General features: G+C 41.0%; 1 protein-coding gene across 3 annotated transcripts in view; it reads left to right on the forward strand.

Annotated features, from left to right (window-relative positions):
• The first annotated feature begins 979 nt into the window (after positions 1-979).
• ctbp2l (C-terminal binding protein 2, like) overlaps positions 980-24122 on the forward strand; it is a 94254-nt gene continuing 71111 nt past the window's right edge. For 2 of the 3 annotated variants that reach the window (XM_013269514.3, XM_005471406.4), the window contains exon 1: positions 980-1388. The gene's annotated coding sequence lies outside the window, so the exon portion shown is untranslated. The remainder of the gene's footprint in view (positions 1389-24122) is intronic. The other variant, XM_005471404.4, reaches the window with a different exon arrangement.

Here is a 24122-nt window from a genome sequence, read left to right on the forward strand (position 1 = left end):
TCATACAACGCCAAATCAAAACAACAGTCACCTCAAGATGCTTTATATTGTGAGTTCTCAATAATAGAGAGAAAACCCCAACAATCCAACAACCCCCTTGGGTAAGTGCTTGGTGACAGTGGGAAGAAAAAACTCCCTTTCAACAAGAAGAAATCTCTTGCAGAACCAGGCTCATGAAGACAGGATAAAAGACAAGGTGCAGAAGAGAGTCAGATTTTAGTTTTGAGCCGAATCTTGAAAGATTGCATTATATTATTGATCGATATGATTTGGTACTATAAAACTAAACATGCATTGAATTGACTAGCATCTCTACTGTGATTTATATAAAAGGTGAAATCATCTTTTTTTTAAAAATAATAATAACAGCAGGCCACGGAACCAAAACAATGAGGTCAGAGACACTGAACTATACTTGGAAACAATATAGCCTTAACACAGTGCTAAAATTAAAAAAAAAAAAAATAGTTGGTGCAGTTTTTAAGAACTGAGAAGCAGAAGTTTGACAAAAAAAAAAAAAGCCACATATAGCAATACATCAGATAGTTAACTTTTAAGAGTTCTTGAACTTATCTTCAATGCTCTGAGCATCACAATTTAAAAAAAAAAAGCCATTCCCCAAGAAAACATTAAAGCACTCCTCACCTGAAACTAAAACTATCTCAGTTTTAAAAACTCTTTAAAAAAAGAGAGAGATGCGGTCATTCCAGAGGAAGAAACCAAAAATGACCGCATCATTTATGCTCACCACGGTAGAGGAAAGTGTGTGTGTGTGTGTGTGTGTGTGTGTAACAGAGAGAGAGAGAGAGAGAGAGAAAGAGGGAGAGAGAAACGGTGGTAATGGAGAGAGGGGAGTGTGTGTGTGTTTGTGGTGGTGGTGGTGGGGGGGTGTTCTTCTTCTTCTTCTTCTTGGTTTATGTCATTGGTTTAAACGACCCAAGACCCCGCCTTGATAAAAAAAGAGAGTTAGACATAGTGTGACTACAGCCAAAGAGAGACAGAGAGAGACAGAGAGAGAGGGGCAAAATAAAGCAGAGAAGCAGTTAGACACCTACTCGGCGTTTATGCTCCGTCGTATTTTAATAAACAAGGACTCGCTTCAACACATTGTAGCCCGTTCCCTGCTCGGCTATCACTCCTCTCTATCCGGTTGTTTCTTCTCGCCTGCCCCTAAAAAAGAAAAAGAGAGGGAGAGAGAGAGGGAGAGAGACCGCGAGAGAAGCCGCTCGTGCAGCGCGCGGAGGATTAATAATAAGGTGGAATTAGAATTACTCCAAATCTTATTTCGTGTCCCCGAAGCGGATGATGCTGCCGCCGACGTGTGCCTAAAAAAAAAAAAAAAAAAAAAAGTCGGCTTCTCAACTTGCTATCTGATACCATTCATCCAGGTAAGACTGCATTTACAGAAGCAACAACAGCCGTGCCGATTTAACTCGTTTAATTCAGTTTTGGAGGAGGGATGGTGGTGGTGGTGAGAGGGGGGGGTTCAAAAGAGAGTTGGCCGCCGTTGGGTTTCGGGTCCGCATACGGCTCTGACCATGTGTGTCCACCTTACTGCGCCATGAAGATGGGGGAATGGTCGGTCGGGGTGGGTTGTACACACGGGAGGGAAATTATTTCTGACCACGTATATAACACGCTGTGTCAAATGTGGACACGACCGGACCGCGTTTCCCTCCTTACAGTGTTGACATTTACGTTCCTCACCTTTACATGGCGAAAGGTAGCTGTTCGGCAAAGGCATGCGGAGTGTATTGTTTTTGCACACAGCCAGACCCCTCACGGAGTGCGTGTCGGTTAAAAGAAAATAGGAAGTGCATTAGTAGAGTGTCTGTTGAATGGCTGTGGAGTTGTATAGGCTGTGTTGTGCTTTCCAGCGAGACTATTTGCTCATAAATCCTCTAATACCCCATGCTTGATCCGAATGACTGAGTTTTTGTAGGCATAATAGTGTTGTAGAAGACGTCATCCTGTGTAATCTTCAGCGCTCCTCGCTGCTCAGCCTGTGTCTCTTAAAAAAAAAAGAAAAAAGAAAGAAAGAAAAACGCACGCGCAAAACGCACGGACACAAGTCCTCCCAACAGGAGCACATTTGCTGCATCACAATGTCACTGACCTTTCACGTGTTTGTGTCCTTGCACACATTTTAAGACCTCTTTTGGAGGAGCTTTGCAATAAGCTGTCACGCATCGTTACGGAGGATCAGAGGGCCCCTTAAACTTTTTTTTTGAATTGCAGGGCCCCCGCAAATAGATAGAAGATCAAACACCTGCATCTGATGACATTTTGCCCCGAGGTAACTCACCTGAAAGGATTTTGTGGTTTCGTGTGGAGCTGCAGAGGTGCAGTTTGCCAAATAAAAGTAAGATTTTAGAAAGTGATTAACAAAAAAAACTTAACAGTTGTTAAGTGGATGGTGTCCTCTTGATCCCATAGAGGATGTGACTTGAAAACCGCTAGAGGAGAATAATGAGCTGTTTTCCATAGTTCCAGCTCTTAATCAGTTAGCTGTATTTTACATAGAGGTGAGTTTATATTGTTTTAATTGCTGAACTGTTATTTGCAGCTGGAATAAAGTATCACTTCTGGTTGTGTAAACTTTAAAAAAAGTAGTAAAGAAAGTGCTTCCTCTGTTTACAGCCACCTTTAGGTGCACACAGCGTATGAATGAGCTGCTAATTGCCTTGTGTTAACTTGTTAATTACACCCACTAAAGTATTCTTACATATTATTGGACTAATTAATTCACTGATTACTCTGAAAATATGACAACAGGATACGTGTTGGATTAATGAAGAACCGGGGTTATCCCAATTCCTTATCGCTCATCATTTAAAACATCATTGTCAGTAATTAAATCTTGTCAACTAAGATAATTTGCATACAGCATCCCCCCCCCAAAAAAAAGAAAAAGTATAATCTTGATATAATCAAAGTAAATAATTGGATCACTTCAAGCTAAATAAGAGGTGACCTCTTTGTCTAGCAGATGCCCATGTGCATGTATTGACTGAGAGGGGAGGGGGGCGTGTGCGCCTTAAGGAATATCAGGCTGTTACAGATGTGTGCAGCTTGGACACATGCTCCGTTGTCAGCCATTGTCAAGGAAGCAGTTAAGATGGTGGGCAGATCAGCTCAACAGAGCTCCCTTGTCAGGAAAAAAACGATAAACTGCAAAAGTGCAGCAGGAAAGAGCTCCCAACACAGAGCGGTATTCTACATTCACAATTACTCCTGGTCCACAGTGGATCAATTCCTCATTCATAACCAATAAAATCGCTACACATACGTTAAGATACATATTTTTTTGCAGAAGGCACCCTTTGTTAGGCTCACCTTCCCACACTGTGAGTCAGTGTTATCATTTAGAATGGGACCTGTCATGTTTCCACAGAGGAAATTGAACAGACTCAGTTAGCCGACCCCGTGAAGAGCCTGCCCTCTGCCATCCTCTCCTGTGTTGCCGAGCAGCACCCTATCACTCAAGGCAATTGAACGTCTCTGAGGGGACCTCTGTTAGCCCCGTGCAATATTTATTACCATCCATCATCCCAAGACTCTCGCTCTATGGGTGAATAACAGTGGCTGCTAAGTTCTGTGTTAAAAAGTTCCCTCGCCAGCAACCATTAGAAGGGATTTATGAGAGCGGCTTCCCAAGAAGTGCTGTGGAAGGGAGAGGGAGCGTGTTTTAGAGTTGCTGCGTAGCCTGCCCGCTGGGCTGTGCTGCCAAATATGTCATGGTTAAAATTCTGACTGGCTGAAGAGCTGCCTGAATTTCTCATTTCCATTTCAAGTTTGTTTTCTTAATAGGTTTTATTGCTTTAATTAATTAGTAGACTGGAAGAAAATTTCCCTGAAAATGTCACTCTTTCACTGTTTTAAACCTTCTTTGAATTGAATTTTTTTGGTTTTGGGTGGAGGGAAACATTTTGAGGTGCTGGAAAGTTTTGACATTTTTCTTTATTTTGACCTTTAGTAGATAAAACAACTGATTATTTGCAGCTGCCTTGCTCAGTGCTATAGTGACACATGTAGCATTTAATACACCATGCTGTGTAATTCCCATATTTGCCGAATTGTGAAGCTAACAAGATGTCTATTTTCAGTGTATTTTCTTTGTAGATAGTAATGATGCTGATCTAATGTTCACTGTGGGCTTTAATAAGAATCAACTAATGTATGCATGCTGTGCATACAGAGCTGGTAAATTCTGCCTTCATGTCCTTTGAATGAGCCCGTGTGCATGTTGTGTGAAAATTACGTGCTCACCACATCTCGATGTAGTCTTTGATCCTGCAGAGATGAGATAGGAGAGGGGGTTTTTCAGTTTTTCCACTCTGCTGAGATTATTTGTTTGTCAGGGTTGAAAACAATTGCAGTGTATCTAAAAATGGGTGAAGCTATAGGTATGGGACAGCACCATAAACGAATGCCTTATTACGCTTCTTTTAGGTCAATTTGAATATGTGTTTTAATTGGTCTCTGAAGGCTAAGACTAGTCTTCTTTTTTTTTCCTGCGTTCCTCAAAAGTGCCTGTGTGATGTGACTGTGTAGAGCTGACGAGCCCGGGAGCAACGGTGTTCATTTGAAGCCCACTGAACGTGCTCATTATTTCCAAGCAAAGTGAAGATTGATTTAGCTGAAAGCTGGGATAGTGTTTTTAATGTTTACTTTTTCTGCTGTGAAAAACGTGGCCGTAGAACTGCAAACTGATCGAGACGGTAAATCCGGCCCCAGATTGCTCTTGGTCAAAGCAGAGAACTTGGAAACAAGGTCTTCGCTACTCACGGCAACAAGAGGTGTCATTACTCAGCAAGAGGTACTATCTCATGCTTTGAAAACTCCTCTCACCTTTAGAAATGCTGTATTGAAAAGATATCTCAAAGAAATAGTTTACTTGTCATTCCCATTTCTTTGCCTTTCTTTTCTCTTAAGGCATTGTGAGTCTTCACTTTTACGCACATTGAAGAACGCGTATGTTCAGTGTGGGTTTGGTTAGAGGGGGACTATCATCGCTAACCAACCCCCCCACACCCTTTCCTATAATTTCATTGACAGTAGCAGCAGTTGTGTTCTCCAGAGCTACACAGGGGTAAAGGATAATTAGAGCTGTGGATGTCTTTTTCGTGGTAACGGGGAAAGTGGAACCCTGTGCCAGCACTATTCTCTGTACTATACAAAGGGACAAGATCCAGCGATAGGGTTTGCATAAGAGATCTACAGTATTCTCTAACACAAACAGATGTATTTTATTCTGACTGAAACTAGTAAGGATGAACCTCATGTGGCTTCAGAGTTGGCTGGCAGGTTTTTTTTCCTGCTGTTATTGGAGTGGATGCACTGCAACAGTCACTCTGTGCTTTTACCTTGCACCACTCTACATTAGTATCAGGGGAGAGCGATGTGCCCGTGTAATAAAGTGAAGGTGCATTGTCTTTCAGCAGTGCAAAAAGGTCACGCAGCGCTCGTACTTTGGCCCCTGTTGGCCGTGTCAGAGACCATCTTGTTAGCATTAAGGTATGAGTCGTTTGGCAAAGCAGCACTACAGCAATTAGAGTTATTAATTATTTTTTCACAACTTAATACACTTTCGTTTAATGCATATTAATTGATGTGCTCCCAAATCTGCACTCACATAATCCACCAAGGATTTCTCAAAGGCAAGCACAAAAGGCTTTTATTATCTTAAGGAGGAAGTGGTCTTTTGGGACGTAAAGTGCCCCTGCTCAATTGTGTATTACATTATGAAACAGACGTAAGTGAAATGAAATTACAACATATCATCAGCACGGTGAAGGATCCTATTGAATTATTACCTCGGCAGCGCCATTGTTGTAATGTCAGGCTTGCTCTTTTGGATGTGACAGAGGGGGTTTTTATAAAGTCTTCATGCAAGGAAGTAAAAAGCAGTTTCAAGGTTAAACTGTGTGAAGGCCAAATGTTTGGGGAGGCTGGATTAATTTCATGTCCCATAATGTGATTTGCAGTATCTCCTCCTCTCCTGCCCTTGGTTTCTTTGGAGATGTGCGAGCCTGATGAGAGCTGAAAGCAGGAGGGGAGGGCGGGGGGTGCTGCTGTAACTATCTGCTGCATTTATAAGTGTTTACAGGACTCCTAAATGGAATTAGGGAAGATGGTGCGTGCTTACAAATTCACCATCATTCCCACACCCTGTCTCATTACTGAATACTAATTCAGAGGTTATTCCTTTGGTGCGCGGCAGAGAAAATTAGCTTTCTCTCACACATGCTAGCACACACAAACACAGACAGACATATGCTTAAATATAAAATAACAGAACACACACGCACACACCCAAAAAAGCGCAATCACACGATGGGCGCTGGTTCGTGGAAAAAAATCGGTGGACGTTATCAATTGCAGGGCAGGCTACAAAGGAAGGGGGACCACCATGAGAACAGCAGCGAGTCGGCCTAAGAAGCATGCTGTACCCAACACTTTATCACACAGCATCTGCAGCTTAGCCGTGTGTATCTGTATATCAGTCCAGTTAATGAAACTGTTGCATTGCCTCATCTTATACGTACAGATGTCTTTATAGATATGTATACATTTCATATAACACCGTTAACACAGATAAACTTGAAGTACGTTTGCAATACAAGGAAGTGATAAAATCAGCAACTGAGGTCACTGCAGGGAGTGCTTGAGGTGTAATACTGGTGGGTGAGTGGGTGGGTGAGGGTAACTAGCACCATCTCATTACTGCCACGCTGCAACATCAGTGACTGAAGTACATCAACACTGGGGCTGCTCAGTTTTGGTACTTAGATTAAGATTTCTGTCAAAATGGAATCAGCAGCATGTGGGTCATTCTCTAAGTTGGGATGTAAATGTGATACACTGTGCGGACAAAAGATGCTCGAGGTGAAAGACGCAGCTCAGTTAGCTGTGTGGACTGTGTATAGTTCGGATGTGGGTTGAGTAAGTTTAAGCAAACGTGTGGATAGCTGGGCATTTCTTTCCCAGTCTGTCCTTAGGTAGCTATCAGGGCAGTGAGTATAATGAGCTGTAAAATGAGTAGGGAACAGCGAGTTTAGGCTGTCTGTTGCAACATGTTGTAGTATTTTAAACCTCCTTGGCAGGGGTGCGCTCAGTGGTCTGTGCATCAAGTTGCTGTTCCTCTTCTTCTCGATTTCCTGCAAAAGCTAAATGTAACTGGCGTCAGAATCACCAGTGAATTCTGTTTTTTGTTGTGTGTGTGAGTTTTTTTTACCTCTCCAAGTTCAGCTACAGTCAGATAAAGAATTAGATTTGATCTTTTGATCTATCCTTAAACATTCACCCCCCTAATTTTAGGGAATTGTTGCTGATGCTATTATAGGGTGCTGGCTGATCCATTTAACATATTAGGGAAATTTAGAAGCTTTTGTTTGTAGGATCTCTGAAACAAATTGTTTTTGCCCCCGGTTTTAAGACAGTGCATTTCAACATCTTGCAACACACTGCTTTTATCAAACACAGTAGAACACGTCACTTACCAGATACTTTGTGGTATAAAGTATTGCAGCTGTGCGAGCTTTCCAGATTTATAGAATCCTGCTTTGATGGTATGAAAAACACCCCATGTGAGGTATTGGCATTTCAAATGCCTTCAAACTGCACTTATTCATATTTACCCTTCACATACACCCTATAGCAACGCCAGTGTAGCCCTGTAGCGCTATTATATGTCTGAAAGTGCAGTTGGTAAGAAGAATGAAAAGACCAGGGCGGCTGTCTCACACTTTCTTATCTTGTTTCCTCTTTGGCTTTTTTCTTGTCCTCTAATGCACATATCCATCTCCACACCCACCCCTCCCCCATGCTAGTGGAGGTCTCATTGCTTATGTAATGTCTCTAAACATTTGTGCAGCATTAGGGGAAGTCAGGCATGCCAAAACTGTGCAAAACGTCCCTCTGTGCACCCCATAGAGGTGGGACAGATGGCAACCCTCGTTCCCAGTCTTGTAAACTGCCTGTGACAGGCGAGATGGCATATACACAGCTGAAGTAGGGCAACACTAACTAAAGCTTTACAGACAGTGGTGGACACAATTGCATGCACCCTCATCAGTGAGGTGCTTACTATCAAAGCCTCGTTTTATTGTATTTAGCTGTTAATTACAGCACAGTGTTTACCGCTCGCAGATTCGTGGAAAAGTTGATCCGCACTGTAAACGCACCGTCGCTTTGCCCCACCTGTGATCCAGATTCTGGCACACCTATAACAATTGCTATCAAATTCTCGCAAGAGATCATCCATCACAATGTTAAAGAAGGTGACCCGGAGTTGTTTTCTAATTCAGTCGTTAATCACCGCCACAGCAGAGTGTCGGGCACTTTCACTTTGTTCCCCTTAACAACTCTCTGGGCAGAGTCCATTACTGAGTAAACAGACAGTGAAACACAGAAGAAATGAATGAAGCTGCCCAGCACAGAATCCCCAGAGGTGAGATCAAATGGCAGGCCCGGTGATGATGAGGGATGTTTATGGCTGGCACTCTATTAAGAGGAGGCTCTTTCCTGCTGGCTCATAATGAACATCTACCTTGTGAAATGGTTACTCGGAAGGTTTTTTCCTTACACTGAATTACTGGTCATTTTCATCAAATTTTGCCCTAATTGCTCTCAGCAGTGAGTCAGGGGAAGGGGCACTGATAAAAAGAATGAGTTTTAGGGTAAGTTGGCAAGGTGACTGGCTTATGGCAACATTAGCCATTTTGATTTGAATAAATCTCCACCACCGTTTCTCCCCCCTTTGTATGTTAATGAAAGCCAGCTCCGTCCTTGGAGGATGATATTTCAGGCCTGAACTCTTCTTCTTTTCTCTGTTTACTCGGCAACGCCTCCTCCAGATGTCCCCCACTGCGGGAGGCTTTGAGGCAAATGTGAGAGGCTTCCCACTAAACCATACACTCACACACACACACACACACACACACACACACACACAAACATGCACTCTCACATCACCTCTGGGGGTAGCCACTTTAGCTGACCTGTTACGAAATATGACTTCATGGGCTTCAGACAAAAAGTGTGTTGTTTCTATCAAGAAGAGACTTAAATATTGCTGACAAAAGGTGCAGCGGATGTGTTGGGGAGAAAGGAAAAACATCTCTGAAAGGAGAATGTTTTCGTAAATCACAGACAATGTACCATCTGCACACGGCGGGGTGTATGAGCGACACTGGACTACTGCTGTGAGGAACTATTGCATTGTTATTAAATGGCTGTTGCCTCACTGGCAACCATATTAAAGCCTCAGATCCTGTGCCTGATGCAAGGCAACGAAGAGGAAAAATTTAGGAGTGGGGTGGGTAGCAGAAAAAAAAATCCCAAACCAGCCTGGCCTTCTGGACATGTTGACACAATGTGCAACTGCAATTGCATAGATTAGAAGATGGCAGTAAAACATCTTGACAGTGAAAAGAAAGATTTTTTCCCCTCTCTCGTCTTTGCCTGCTCTAACCTCTCTAAGTCCTTGTTGCTGTCCATCACCACTACTTGCTCAGCATCTTACACATGCTGCTGTGAAAGGGGAGCTTTTTTCATAGGTAGGATCTATGTCTTAAGAAAGGCTATACCACAAACTCAAGCTGGGAGGGTAATTTTCTTTTCCTTTCTACATTTTCTTTTTTTTACTATAACCATATTCAAAGAAGCTACTTTTTATCCCTCAAGCAGTTCATCTTCAAAATTCATTTAACATTTTTTTTACTATAGGATGTGCGTCCCATCTCATGGCGAAGGAGCCTGGATCTACTTGTGCTATATCAGCGTGCTCACTTATTGATGATGGGGTTCCTTTTGTGCACGTTGAACTAGTGGCAGAGAGTTCGCGAAATGCCACTGAAGAGCAAGAGTTGATTAGCTCGTCTTGCTCTCCCTCATTTCATTCTCACACATTCACACTCTGCTAACAGTTTCTTGTTAACTTTCTTTGTGCCAGGGGTTATTAAAATGATGCAGTTTGAATATATAGTCGCTGAATTGACGCTGACCTGTGCCAAGCTTTCTATGCAATGTCTGTCTGTTATTGAAGGAAGTATTTTGTGTTACTTTTTTTTTGTATTTCCTCCAAATGTTTTTGACCCTGAACAAACTGCAGGCTTTATGAAGATTGTCTAACCTTCCCATTTTGTTTAGTTTTGGTCAGTTGGTCTTAAATGAGCTGAAAAGAAGCCTCAGCAATGTGTAATTACATCATTATTATTATTATTTTTATTTTTATTATAGGATTTGGGGAATTGTTTCTAAATATTTTCTTTTTTTCTACTTTTTCTAAATGGCATGCAGTGCACGTGTGCTCTTATACACATGTGTGATTTAGTCTCTGAGGATAATCACATATTTTTCTGGGCTTCAAGTGTAGCCACTGGAGACTGGAGCCAAAAGTGCCGTTTTGCCCACCTATCATTGTTTGCAAAAAATTGGAATGAATTTTTAAAAAGTTAATAAAAAATAACAATAGGTTTCTGAGCCTGTAAAGGGCAAAGGTACCAAAATTCCAGATATTAAAAAGCCTTCCCTGGTGAGAAATTAGAAGTGGTTGACAAAGAGGACAGAAGACTCAGCTATTTAAATAATCTCTGCAAAAGACAGACCTCGGATCATTTTGTCTTATCATGTAGAAAAGTTACAAAAAGAGAAACGCATATATTTCTATCACATAACACAGATTCATTGCAGGGCAATTGCCACGTATAGTCACCCACCAAAGGCACACTGTGAGCCAGGAAAAACCCCGCTGGCCTGAGAAAAAAATAAATAAAATCCTAGTATTTTCTCAACTGTGACACAGAACGAGCACAAAACCCGAGCAATACTTGTAAAATGTGGAGTCAAGTGACTGTCAGATCAGTAGCTCAGTCCCATCCCTGCTCTGGTTACTCTGCGAGGAGTGAATTTGTGAATGCCCATAAATATGCATACGTACTTGAACTCTGCTGCTTTTTTTCCAGTTGTTTTTTTCTTTTTTTCTTGACAAAAGTTTCCGCGGGTCTGATTCTTGAAGGCCGTCATGGAGCTTGACGAAAACCTGACATTTGGAAAGGTCTGCGAGAGGGATTTGTTTGTGACAGCTTCAAATTACAGTGGCACGGAGGGAGCAGGAGAAAGGGGAGGGATGCAGGGATTGATGAAGAAAATGGCTCCTGCTTATTTAAATGTCAGTTCAGCAAGGTGAATGCCTAAGCTTCTTTTTTTCCCCGCAAGCATTACATGTGTATTCCTCACAATGGAAAAACATTTCTTGCCATCTTTTATTCTGTGTGTGTTTCTCACCGTCTTTCTGTTTGGCTCAGGCGGTGTTATTGGCAGGAGGCTTTAAGCCTTGTGAAGCTTTGCCAGCATCTTGACAGTAACCACAAACCATTTAGTTGTTTGTTTTGTGTAGGTAGTGACTGAAGGACCAATCACTCAGGTCCTATTTAGACTGGAGGTTTATTCTGGACCATATATGCAGCAGTATAAAATACATATTAATTTTCCGACTCTTGCGCTCTCTCTGCAAGTGCAGAAACAAGGCAAAAGTAACAAAGACATCACTGCGAGTACAATCTGGGGGAGGAAAGCACACAAGGAAAATAACTGATAAGTATGCTGCAGTTTCTGTATATCTAGAGTGATTTCTGTTATGTAACAGCAGTTTTTTCCCCCAACAAAGGCTGTTACTTCTTGTCAGCCCTCAGCGCACTTATGAGTGCACAGGGAGCTCTGCCTGTCACTGACCTTTTTAATAAGGATGAGATGACCGAAATACACCAAGTGTCCCTCGGTGATGATAGTCAAATGTCACTCAAACTAAAGGACTGTAGCCAGACTTTCACATTGAGATTCCAACAATAGTACAGAGGAGGGAATGCAGAGCCCCCTATCTCTTTTCCTTGACAAATAGCTGATGACACTGTTGGATTAAGTCCTCACAAGTCATGCCAGCTGCTGGAATCAGATGACAAGTACCTCCATGTCTACGTGTCTTAATCTTTTTCAGACACTTCCAGCCGTCGTATATAACTGGAATATTTATCACACAGGCTGCAAAAGCCAGTAAATTATGTGACTTAAGTGATGCCTGAGTTTGACGACTGCTTTCCTGAAAGGCATGTGCCCTTTTGCCTACTTTTTCATTGTGTCCTCCTGCCATGACACATTTTATTGAAGAGCTGTCTGCGGGCATACCACAAGAACTCTATGCTGTCTCTAAACTGCAGCCTGCACAAGTTCCCACAGTAGAAAATAGACTTTTCGAATCAGCTACTGCAAACAGAATCTGTTTTAACAGAAGCATTGCCCATAATTAAACTAACGCATAGGAAAGTATGCTGGGGTGGCTCCCGTGATTAATGGAGCAATTACATAATCCATTACACTGAATTATGAATGTGCTAATGATGAGCTCATGTTGGGTAATGATTCCTGGAGTTTGCTTGTGTAAAATATGAAGAGGGAAGCAGAGAGGACTGTCGGTGTTTGCAGATGTTCCTCTAATCACTAGGAGGTAAGGCTAAGGAGGAAATACAAATGTGCGACTTCCTACAGAGAGTGGCACCTCCACCATCACGGGTCATTGCTTCCTGTTCTAGAAAGAACGCCTCCTACTGTTCCCACTTGGATTAGATGGAGTAGATTTGAGTGTCTCCTGCTATGAAATACTAAGGCCATACTAATCTAAATTAGTGTTTTATGTAATTTTTATGATGGGAGCATAAAGTATGCAATTAAGGAGGCAAAAAGACAACATAAAGGATGACAGCTGGTGACTAAGCCCTGTCATAATTTTCTCGCTAAAACAGTGACTGGCTGCAAAGCATTAATTTGTTGTTTACATTCTTGTCTCTTTGCTATGCTTGCTTTGGTACAGGAAATGCCTCAAAATATCTTGTATCATGTAACACAATTCTAGTTATCGATCAAGTAAAATCTACAGTTTTTACTTTATTTGCGAATTCTGGTGTTTTTAAGTAGAGATGCGCTGATCGACCGGCCAGGGGTCGGGATTGGCCGATTTTCCGTGTGCTTGGCCCAGATTGCCTGGTGAGTCTCACATATGCCCAATTATGAGCTGGTCTGTTTCATGCATGTCGTTTTCATGCAGAAAATAGCTGTTCACACAGTTACGGCTATATGCTAACATATTGTTAGGGTGCTGTAGCCATGAAACAACCTTATTGAGAGACTTAAAAACCCTCACCCAACTGAACATGCCCAGTTTGAACATGCTAACAAAAGGAAAGTGGCTAAATCGGAAGTAGCCAAAGCTCGATATGAGCCTCGGTATAAGCAGTGAAAAGACCAGTGCAGTTACAAGGAGAATTACAGAGATGGGTAAAAACAGGGTCAATGTCCATGCAAATAACTGTTGCACCTGCTTTTGTTTGTTAAGCTAAAATATGTCAGGTAAAGTCGGGTGCACAGCTAGTTTTATTTTCAGTTATGTAAGTGAGAGTAGATCCTGCAACTTACTGTGGTAGTGTGGTACTATAAAAGGATGCCATCGGTGTAATAAGTAAATTTTAAAAAATTTAGATATTCCAAAGTCAACTGTGAGTGGTATTATTGCAAAGTCGAAGCATTTATGAACCACAGCAACTGAGACGCAAAGTGTCAGACCACAAAAAGTTACAGATTGGGGTCTGTAAGCGCTGAAGGGTGTGGTGCATCAAAGTTGCCAACACGCTGCTGACTGAATAACTGCAAGGTTTGAAACCTTTTCTGGTGCTAACATCAGCACAAAAACTGTGCACCGGTAACTTCATAGCATATGTTCCCATTGGTGATGAATAGCTGTGTCTAGATAGCGTAACTTGCTATCAATGGAAGCTCATATTGGACCAACTCTGACTAAAAGTGCACTAAATTGATAAAAGATGCAACAGTGAATGCAAGATGAAGGTTTTGCTCTTTTTCCCGGTATTTATTTGTAATGTATGAGTAAGAGCACTTTTTCTATTCAAATTGCATTTACAATCAAACATAGTTCTTATGACACTGTGAATGAATGATTTGGTATTGTCAGAAGATTTGAAGACTTGTTGTTTTTTTTTCTTTGTTTCTTTGTTATTTTTTCTGTGACCTTATTCAGCTTCACATCTTATTACTAGATAATCTTGAAAGTACATGCAGCGTATCTGATGTTGAAATTGTCATCTGGCATTTCTTGTGTTTAGTTTCTTTAAAGCACTTAAAGCAGTGTAGGAGGGTTTCAGTTTGTTTTTCTATGTAATGCCTCATCCTTACATAATATTCTTGTTTAAATAAAAAACTTCAATTAAGGGTTTGAATAATAGTGCATTTCAGACTTAACAGACATAACAGCTACTATTTAAATGCAATAACAACTTTAAATAATAATAACTTTAAACCCTCCTATTGACTTTCATGAGGTGTATTTCTTATAGCTCCTTTAGGGTTTTTACAGACAGTGTAGATACCTCAGTAGTACATTCTTATGAATATACTTCATAACGTTCTCATGAATCTTAGCTTAGGTCATCTTCTTCTTCTGGTTCTGCAACAGCCTAACCACAGAGATACCACCAAATGCAAAAAGCACATGTTTGGTCTTTGCAGCTGGCAGACAGCTCACTGCAGATATGCATGTAAATTCTGCATCTGAGAGGAAATTGATGTCTGTAATCTCCTTTCCTATAATAAGAAACACATCACAAGACAACAAAGTAAAGATGGATCTGAGTAAATATTTTAGTAGAACTATTGAATATCTCTCATCGATATGGATGAAACCATGGCTGATGGCTGGATAAACTTCACGATGGGTGCCTGGTGATTCTGTCTGTGGATGCCAGTTGTATTTCCCAGGTCTTTCTAATTGTCGGTTGAGGTCTTACAGTTCTCTTACAAATAGCATTGCTGTGGAGTTTCTGTGTCTTATTTACTTGACAAGCAAATAAAAGTACTTTACTGTCTGGAAGTACACAGTTTATCTTGTTTAATTAATAAATGCTGTTAAAGCAGGAATCTACTATATATACTGTTGTGAACATTCATGAATCTTCATACGGCATCTCCAGAGAACAAAAGTTCATTGCAAAAACAAGTTTTAATGGGGCTCGTGTTTACCAAGCTATGACCTCCATGCCCTGAATCCACATAAATGGGCTTCCTTTTTTCCTCCAATTATATTCATTTTATGTGTACAAATAACAGAATCTGTTTGTTGATGTAGCTCAACCTGCTTCAGCATGTTAGTGGACCTCTTTAGCTGGGATGATTGACGTCCATTATTTTTCAGCATGCATTGTCTGTCATAAACTTGCTGTGGGTGCGTCTGCATTAGATCTGGTTCATTTGAAGTTCACTGTGAGTCCATTTTCTTAGGTAAACAAAACAGCCAGACTGCCAGCTTCCAGCTGAGGACAGTTATCTGCTTATCTGTGACTGAAAATGTATTTCTTCTTCCTAGTGGGAAATTCCTCTTTGCATTCTGTCAAGGTAACAGTGTTTGTCATCTCTGAGCGAGAGGTGTACTCCGTGCTATCTGCTGTAAGGGAGTCGCTTCGGCGTTGGAAGCTGGTAAATGAATTTTGTCTGTTAATTTTATGGGGAAACAATTGCTAGGCAAAAAGACGAAAAAAAACCTTTAATGGTTTCAAATATCGCAGTAAAAGTTTGTAACTGTTGAGAAGCGTGTCTCCTCTCCAGAAATTGCCTGTATTGTTTATTGCTATGGTCAGAATTGCAAAGAGGAAACATTATGAGAGTTTTGATGAGGTTGTTAGTTTGTGTACACTAGCACATGTACGCGCAGGAGTCCATCCGAGCATCTGTTGGCTGTTTTCTCTCTGCGTGTGAGTGGAGCCACCTTTTTTAGATATGCAATTATTATGTAAACATGCCATTTTGGTCTCAGAGCCACTTTGTCTCACATTGGCTCTGACTGTGTAGCACCTCAAGACTGAATTGAATGCCACTGAATGCCATGATTTCTTATACTTAAAATACTTAAAATAAAATCAGACACACATTGTGAGCTGTTACGGTTATATTTGTCTTTTCTGATTCAATGTGTGTTTGTGTGTTTTTTTCTTTGTTGTGTTGTGTTTGTTTTTTGTCTGATTCTTAGCAGGATTATTGAAAAAGGTCTGGATGGATTTGCATGGAAAGTTTTCAGAGAGGTGTGGCATCGCCCAACTTGGAAGAGATAAACAATTGGAGTTTCTTTACCATTAAAAGATGGGGCAATGCATGACGTCTACGCAAAGGGCGTTTGGATACAGACACATTCAGTGACAACAGTTTATTTCCCCAAGCTGCAAAACTGTGACTTAACTGAATACTTAAAGCTAGTTACAGTGTCTGAAAGAGGTTTGTGTGCAGTGAGGGTCCCTTCCTGCCCTCCCTGCTCTCCAGGCTGCAGGCAGCACAGTGTCCTTTGGTCTTTATAGTGGGCCTCTGGGCTCTGGGCCACTAGCTCTGCCTTGTTCAGGTCCTTGTTCTGCTCTGCTGGTTGCATTGGCCCTGTTGTGAAATGTGATCAGTCAGCTCCATTAGGGCCTGGACTGGGTGCTTTTGGAAACCAAATGGCCCAATTCCTGGCTGTACCACCCAGGAGTTGATCTCAGGGATTGGTCGGAGCGAGTAGTGTCTGTTGCTTCATAGTAAGTCTGCTGGGAATGCAGCCACACTGCCTTGTTGTTGTGGTATCACGGGCTTGTTTACCATGTTCTGCCTTTGCTTGGACTGTGATTTTTCTTTTACATGTTAGGTAACAGTGGATTATGTATTTTCTTGTGGACACACAGTATGCCAGATATGTTTCAGTTTATTTTAATAACTTTTCTTATTAGTCATTTTAGGGCTGCTGTTGAAGTCAGTCGTAAGTACCCTGAACTCCCACCAGTATTTTTAAAGCCACCTTTCAAGTTTACAAAAGGTGAGTGTTAGACCCTTATTAGATATTTATAAGCTATATATTTGGTAAAAAATCATTTTAACCCATCACATCGTCTTTGTTGTTTCCCTCTGTGTCAAAGATAGAGCAGCTCTGAAGGGATCTGGACTGTGAAGCGAGCTTTAGCTTAGGCAGAAATACAGTCAGCCTCTACCATTGTCTTAAACAGTTCATTTGAGAGAGAGCGAACTTGATGGTCATATTTAGGAGATTAGAGTCTAAATTACATTTTGCATTCATTTGTTGACTTTTTGCCATTTGTTGTGCTGATTTGTGAGTGTCTGACATGCTCATGCTGAGTGACCCATTTCACTTTAACCTTCTTATTTATGTTTTTCCAGCTTTCAAGTGCATGTCCCCTTTTTTTTCTCTGTTCCTTGAAAACTTGAACATCAAATTTGTGGCTTTCGCTGAAAATAAGAACAAATACAAACTCTAAATTTGGCATTCTGTTTATTAGACTGACACCCTCTAATGTGTGTTAGCAGTTCAGTTGAGGGTGGGTCAAAAATGCACAGAAAAATCTGATACTTTACACGAGTCCTGACTTGGAGCGACCTGTTAGGTGGATACATGGGAAGTCTGACAAGCACGCTTTCACTGCAGCACAACTTTTCTGAACAGTCTGCTTTGCATAACATCAACTTGGCTGCCTGTCATTATTGCTCTGTAATTAACCTGCAGAGGCTCAAAACGGGCGCCCTCTGAATGGCTTAATTAACCTGTGCCTAAGAGGCGGCTATTGTCCTCTTTGCTTCCATGACCCACACTAAGCAGCCTCAGTACCTCACATTCTTTCTGCTCTCATGTAGAGCTATAATGGCTGAGAAACAAACCTACCTTCATTTGTATTGTGATGATATTAAATCGTGCATGGATAACATTCGGGTCTTAGCTTTTAATTGGAGCCAGAAACACTGAATTTGGGGGGTGATAACAATACTGAATTTAACAATAAAGCACAAATGAATATGAATATGCCAATATACTTTATATACTTAGAAATGCTAAGGAGATTATTAATTAAGTTTTATGCTTTGTATTTAACAAACTATTTGGCATCTTATCATCAAGATAAAACTCAGCTGCATGCTACTGTCTGCTCAGCTGTGATACTACTCTGCTACAAGACCTCTGTTAATACTGTAGTAGTTTTGAAATTAAAGCATGCATCTGAATTACAGTATGTTCTGTTTTTTATTGGGTCATTTCAGATGACAGATACAAATAATCTACAATATACAAATCATCCTCCTTATGTATGGAGAAAGTCAGGAGAGAGATACAATAGGGAGTGTCCACAGCCATAAAAACTGATGGAACGCAGAAACGTACTGTCAAATTTTGGTCCATCTACAATGTGTCTGACTGGCAACAGCTTAATTTTTCAGCATGACAATGAACCCAGACTCACTGCCTTTGTAGTAAAAGCATAATGGATAGACTTTCAAGCCCTCTAGAATTATACAAACTCTGTTTCTGCCATATATGCTGTATTTCCATCTATGTTTGCACACGTTTCTATAAATTGCTGCACCTATTTTTTCCAATAAAATATATAAAAAAAGAAAGGTGTCTCAAAACTTTTGCACGGTGCTGTTGGTGGATGCTATGATAGGCTGATTTTCACCAGTGTTACCGCTGAAAGTATTTACTATTCTGGCTTTTAATTACCAGGCAGCGGATTGGTCAAATGGCAGGAAAATAATTATCACTAGTTTGGCTGGTTGTTTGTTGTTTATGCTAACTGGCATTCAGGCAGTCTGTAAAGCTATTCGCTAGTTTACTGACTTTTTCAGGGCTTTTTCAGTGTTTTCAGTATAGTCAGAGGATATATGGTGGATATAAACTGTTTTGTTCACAGTTTATTGTTGACAAAGGCAGATAAAAAAGCTAAAATGTGTATGTTAATACCAAATGCATTCTCATTTAAGCCCAAGAACAACTACAAATTGCTTACTTTAATGTAAATAAAGACTGCTCAAGTGTGATTGGTCAGTACAACGCACACGGCAAGCATGCTGCAAATGGAAACCAGAAAGCCTCTGCTATTAAAAATCGTCTCCCTTGTCTAAAGATTTGCATAATCATATGCAGATATCTGTTTATAGATATTAGCATTTAGCAGGCAAATGTGCCTAATACTTTGTTACTCTGCAAAAAGGGAGGATTTTCTGCTTCTTTTTAAATAATATGCATATTAATGTGCACCAGTGAAGCTTAAATAATAGTTTTCTTTTGTTGTCTACTTCTTATTGAATAATTAATGAGAGATTTGTTGATAATAAAAGCAGGCTAGTTGGTTTCATCCCTGGGCTCCCGCTTAGCTGAGGAAGCAAAAGTTGGGATAGCTTTGTCAGATAAGAGCATATAATTTCATGGCATCACCCTGTGGCATGGTTCACCTTTTCTCATCCCACCTAAATTGAGTTGTCTCCTTCTTGTTTAGTCAGCTTGATTTTTCTCAACATCAGCATGGAGCCCTGAAAACCCCTGGGATTTGAAATCTGTAGATGTGCATTTGTATAAGGGAAAAAGAAAGAGGTAGACTGCGAGGCTTGTCTCTAGTCAGTTGGAGCAGTCTGTATGTGTGTCATCTCACGAGTGGAACACCAGCTTGGCCCACTTCTGCCTGACCGACTATACTCTACGGCTCATCTGGGCTCTTCCCTCTTGTCTCTTTTGTTTAATTTGCTCTCTCTTCTACACTCCGTCCGTCTCTTCCCTGCGTGGGGTCCACTTCTCATGTCTCTTCTCGATATTCAGAACAGACCAACCAAGGCTCGCAGAAGATGTAGAACGTCCCAGGTGAATCGGACAGAAAGTATTAGCTCACAGTCAGCGGCTACAATGAAATCAGACTGGACCACCCAGTGCAGATTCACACACATACAGTTCCACACCAGTGCATGCATACATACACATCTAGGTCAGACAGTGAAAGGGGAAGAAAGGGGGGAACCTTTAGCTTACATCATGCCAGCTCTGTTTTCACAGACAGCAGGGGCTCTGAGGCTGTGTGAGATGATATGGCCTCCCCGTCATCTATAACTAAAGCTCAGACACAAGTGGTACGTTAAGCTGGAGAAGCTGTAAATGATTCAAGCTTTGTATTTGGCTGCATTTTATCTCACTACCAAGGATGGAGATTACATCAACAAGTAGAGTGAATACTTGACAGAATACCTGCTGTCAAATGTCAAGTAGGCCATTAGGGTGCTAAACGCTAAACTCTAATTGTGCATCTCTGTTTGGTCATATTATGTAACTCACATATTTAAAGTTGTATTCTTTACGGAAAATGACTATAAAACCAAAATAAAGTACTAATAATAATAATTTTCATTTGCCACGTTTCATTCTAAAAATTACAGTAATTTAAATAAATGTGGTGAATGAATGTCAATGATTATGTATTCAGAGATTTCAACGCTAGTATTATTAATATTTCACATGTCAAAAACATGTGAAGGTTATTACAGTGACAGCTCAGCAGGATGCAATGTGTTCATTTTGAGCAGGTGTTAGAAGGGTTTGTGTTGATGTCTCAGTAAAAGAGAACACTTGTCAATCATTTATTGTACAGCAGAACTGAGAATGGACCAGAAAATCCACTTTAACTTTGAAAGGATGTTGAGCAAAGCAGCATTTTTTTGCTTTTGCTTTTGGTTTTAGCAGACTATTTATTATCAGTCTCTTGCTGTCTACATCTTGTCTCTTAGATCACAGAATTGTATAAATGATCTCCAATTAGGTGTAATTTAAATGCTTAATCTTAAACTTTCTTGTAGATTTGACTTATATTGTGAATTAAATCAATTTTATACAGATATTTACAGATCGTTTGTATCAGGGGTTACGTTTGGATTTCATAACAGTTTCAGCTGTTTTGTGGTGAGGGTATCTATTTGACATCATAGCCAAGATGCAGATTCTTGGCTTTCTGTAGTGAAAATTTGTAATATTTATCACATTGGCACTCTGGATTGAAAGGCCAAAAAAAGCTGCTTTTTTCATGCAGTCTTTATGTTCTGGCTCTTTCCCAGTTCGTTAGATACAAGCTTCAAAATAACTGCATCACCAAGACAGACAGGCAGCAAATCATCTCCAACCTGTGGTTTACTGTTTATACATGAGAGTTGAGATGCCCTTCTTTTTTAACAAAATGTCAAAGTATTCCCATATTTACTAAATGACAGAAAATTTGAACATTTTTTTATACTTGGAATTTTTTTAATTTTAATATCATGGCTAAAGCTCTTCTATAAAACATGATAAAATGTAAAGCCTTGAGACCGAATTAGCAGTCAGCTAATACACATCAGCGGGTAACTAGGAGAGTGCCAGAATGATGGATACTACAGACACGTCATCATCCTTTGTGTGCGTGTGTGTTTGCACACTCATTGCCTCCATCTAAGACCTTCTCGCCGCCCCTGGCCAAAAATGTCACTCCAGGCTGCTGTGGGTTCATTATGCCATTATCTACCTCAGGCCACAGTCCATTTGCCGGGCAGAGAGTGATGAAGCTTTTTCACGGGGTCACCCCTCCTGCTGGAGGCCGGTCAGCTGAGGTGTGTGTGCGCGCATGTGATGAGAAAGACAGAAAGACAGATTGTTCACCTGTATTTGACACTAATCATGATTTAGCACAGGATGAGGAATGTGTTTTGTATTGTAACCACTCCATACATATGATTTGCTCTGATTCACATTGTCTGTAGCTGATAATATCTATCACTGACAATGTACAGCTCAAGATGATGGATTCATTATTGGCTTTGCTGCAAAGCAGTAAAAGCAGTAAGTACACTTTGTAAATGCAGCACAGCAAACAACCTAAATCAAATCTAATGGTGTATCTGTCTGTCATTTTGAGTTACGCACATTCAGTCCCAGCTAGGTAATTTTCAGACACTGCTTCATATCTCAGCGTGGGAAGGGTTAATCCATCAGAAGCGAGTGTTCTTGTGTAGCTGAACCATATTCCCTAGGCCTTTCACCCATCCGTTGCCTGAAGAGAACGGCCAGCTTATTTTCTCTGCATATTAAAAACTGCCTGGAGACGTGGCAGGCAGGGCCTCAGGAGGATGCAGATAGCAGGGGAAAAAAATGTGTGGTAAGACAGAAACTGCATGGGCGAGAAGGGGTGGGGTCTTTTTTTCCTTTCTTTTTTTAAATCAAATAAATGATTAACTAAATACATCCCCCATTCCTGTCCAGGTCCAAAAAAAGGGCCAGCTTTGATCTGCGGGGCCCTTTGAAATGATCTAAGGAATGAGGGAGAGGGATATGAGGGAGGGGCAGGGGTAAGTAGGTGAGACAGGGACAGGAAATGCCACGCCTCTCTGCCTTTAGAGGGGAGATATCACAGGTATACTTGCACAGAGTGGAGCAAAAGCAGAGCTTTGGAGAAGGGGGAAGTCTGCAGCGGTAAGCTTTTGGATAGTAACTGAGGTTGTGGGAGTTCTACGGCAGCTACTGTGTAAAGTGAGCACAGCTTTAAAATGCCTTAGGATAGATTAGCCTCCCAGGATCCCCAGAGATCAATGGGGCAGCGTATGCCTCTTCCCCATTCAATAGTAAATTTGGCTTCACTTTCTCATCACAGGAGGCTGAAGTACTTCTAGATGTAGGTCTCATATCTGCCATGCTTGGCGGCCCCTGTAAAGAGCACGATGCCGACTTAGGCGAAAAGGTGCACCCTGACTTACTCCTGTAAATGTTTAAAGTACTTCTCTTCCCCTGCAGCTATTCAGCTTTCTTAACTTTCACAGCTGTGCTCTGTGACTAGTTGCATGGGCATTAAATCATCTGGTAGGTCTACTTAGTCTGTTTTGTTAGTTTTAAACCTCTCTTTAAATCACTTGAGACAGCAGGGTGCCGATTACATTCATTATCAGCAAGAATATTGCTATAAACAATGGCACAATAGTGTGTTTGTTTTATGCCATTGTGTGTACAGAAGAAGGGTAACTCTGTGTTGTGCTGCGGCAATTAAAAAAAAAGCTTTTGTTAATGCAGAAATGTGTTGTAGCATTAAAGCCATCTGGAATTCCTAACTGCAGTGGTGCAGAGAGCAAGTGATGACTTGTACTTGTCTCTGTCGCTGTGGACTGACTGTGCTGGATCGTAAGCTGTATAGCTATACCTCCATCCGTTTTCCTCAGCTTATCTAATTCAGGGTTTTAGGGGGGTAAGAGCCTGTCACACCTATTACAGGGCGAGAAGTGGGGTAGACCACAGACAGAACACCAATCTATCGCAGGGGTAACACACAGAAACAGGCAATGACTCAAGCTCACATTCACACCTAAGGCCATCTTGGAATCTAACATGTATGTCTTTGGACTGTGTGAGGAAGCAGGAGTAACCGGAGAGAATCCAGGTACTCCTCCAGAGGGAGAACATCCAAACTCCACACATCCACACAGAAAGGACCCAGCTGGCTGGCAGATTTAAATCTTGTACCCTCTTACTGTGAGGCGGCAGTGATAACCACTGCACCACCATGCAATATATCGTTGTTTCCGAAATTTGAGAAATGTAGTCTCCTGTGTTAAAATTCACAACTAAAGCCAAAGAAACATCAGCTAACTTATATCAAATGCTTTCTTTGAAGCATTTAATGCAACTACTTAGATATCTGTGTCTGTTAATTGCATCTATATAGTTATAGGATGTGCCTTGCTAACTGCTAATCAAGCTAGCTAGCATTACCTGAAAACATATCACTCCTCTCGCTCTTTCAAACATGGCAACTTTTGATAAAAACAGGGAAAAAGGTAGTCAAGGCTGACATCGGTCCATAAGTAATAGGATGACATCATGGTAGCACTGGCCATTTTTTATATACAGTGTATATGCTGAAGCTGCACTTTATGCTAACTGCTAGTCTTGTAACAACTTTTTAGCCTATCTTCAAAAACATTTAGAATTCGAAAAGTTTGTAGTTGCTGTCTTTTTCACTAGTTCCTCCCTATGTTTGCTTCCTTATGTAACAACAAAAGTGTGGGAGGAGTGGGTAGAGGCCTCCATTTTTTTTACATTTCCATATAACTCTACCACTTTATATAGCTTAGCACTCAGTAACTGTTCAAATCATCCAAATTTGATGGATATAATTTAAGTACCTCTCATAAGTATGTCTTAGCTGGCTATTCTGTTTCATTATGGGTACTAAAGATGCATCAGCTGCAGTTTT

This window comes from Oreochromis niloticus, linkage group LG8 (assembly GCF_001858045.2).
Source record: "Oreochromis niloticus isolate F11D_XX linkage group LG8, O_niloticus_UMD_NMBU, whole genome shotgun sequence".
In the NCBI taxonomy this organism is placed as follows: domain Eukaryota; kingdom Metazoa; phylum Chordata; class Actinopteri; order Cichliformes; family Cichlidae; genus Oreochromis; species Oreochromis niloticus.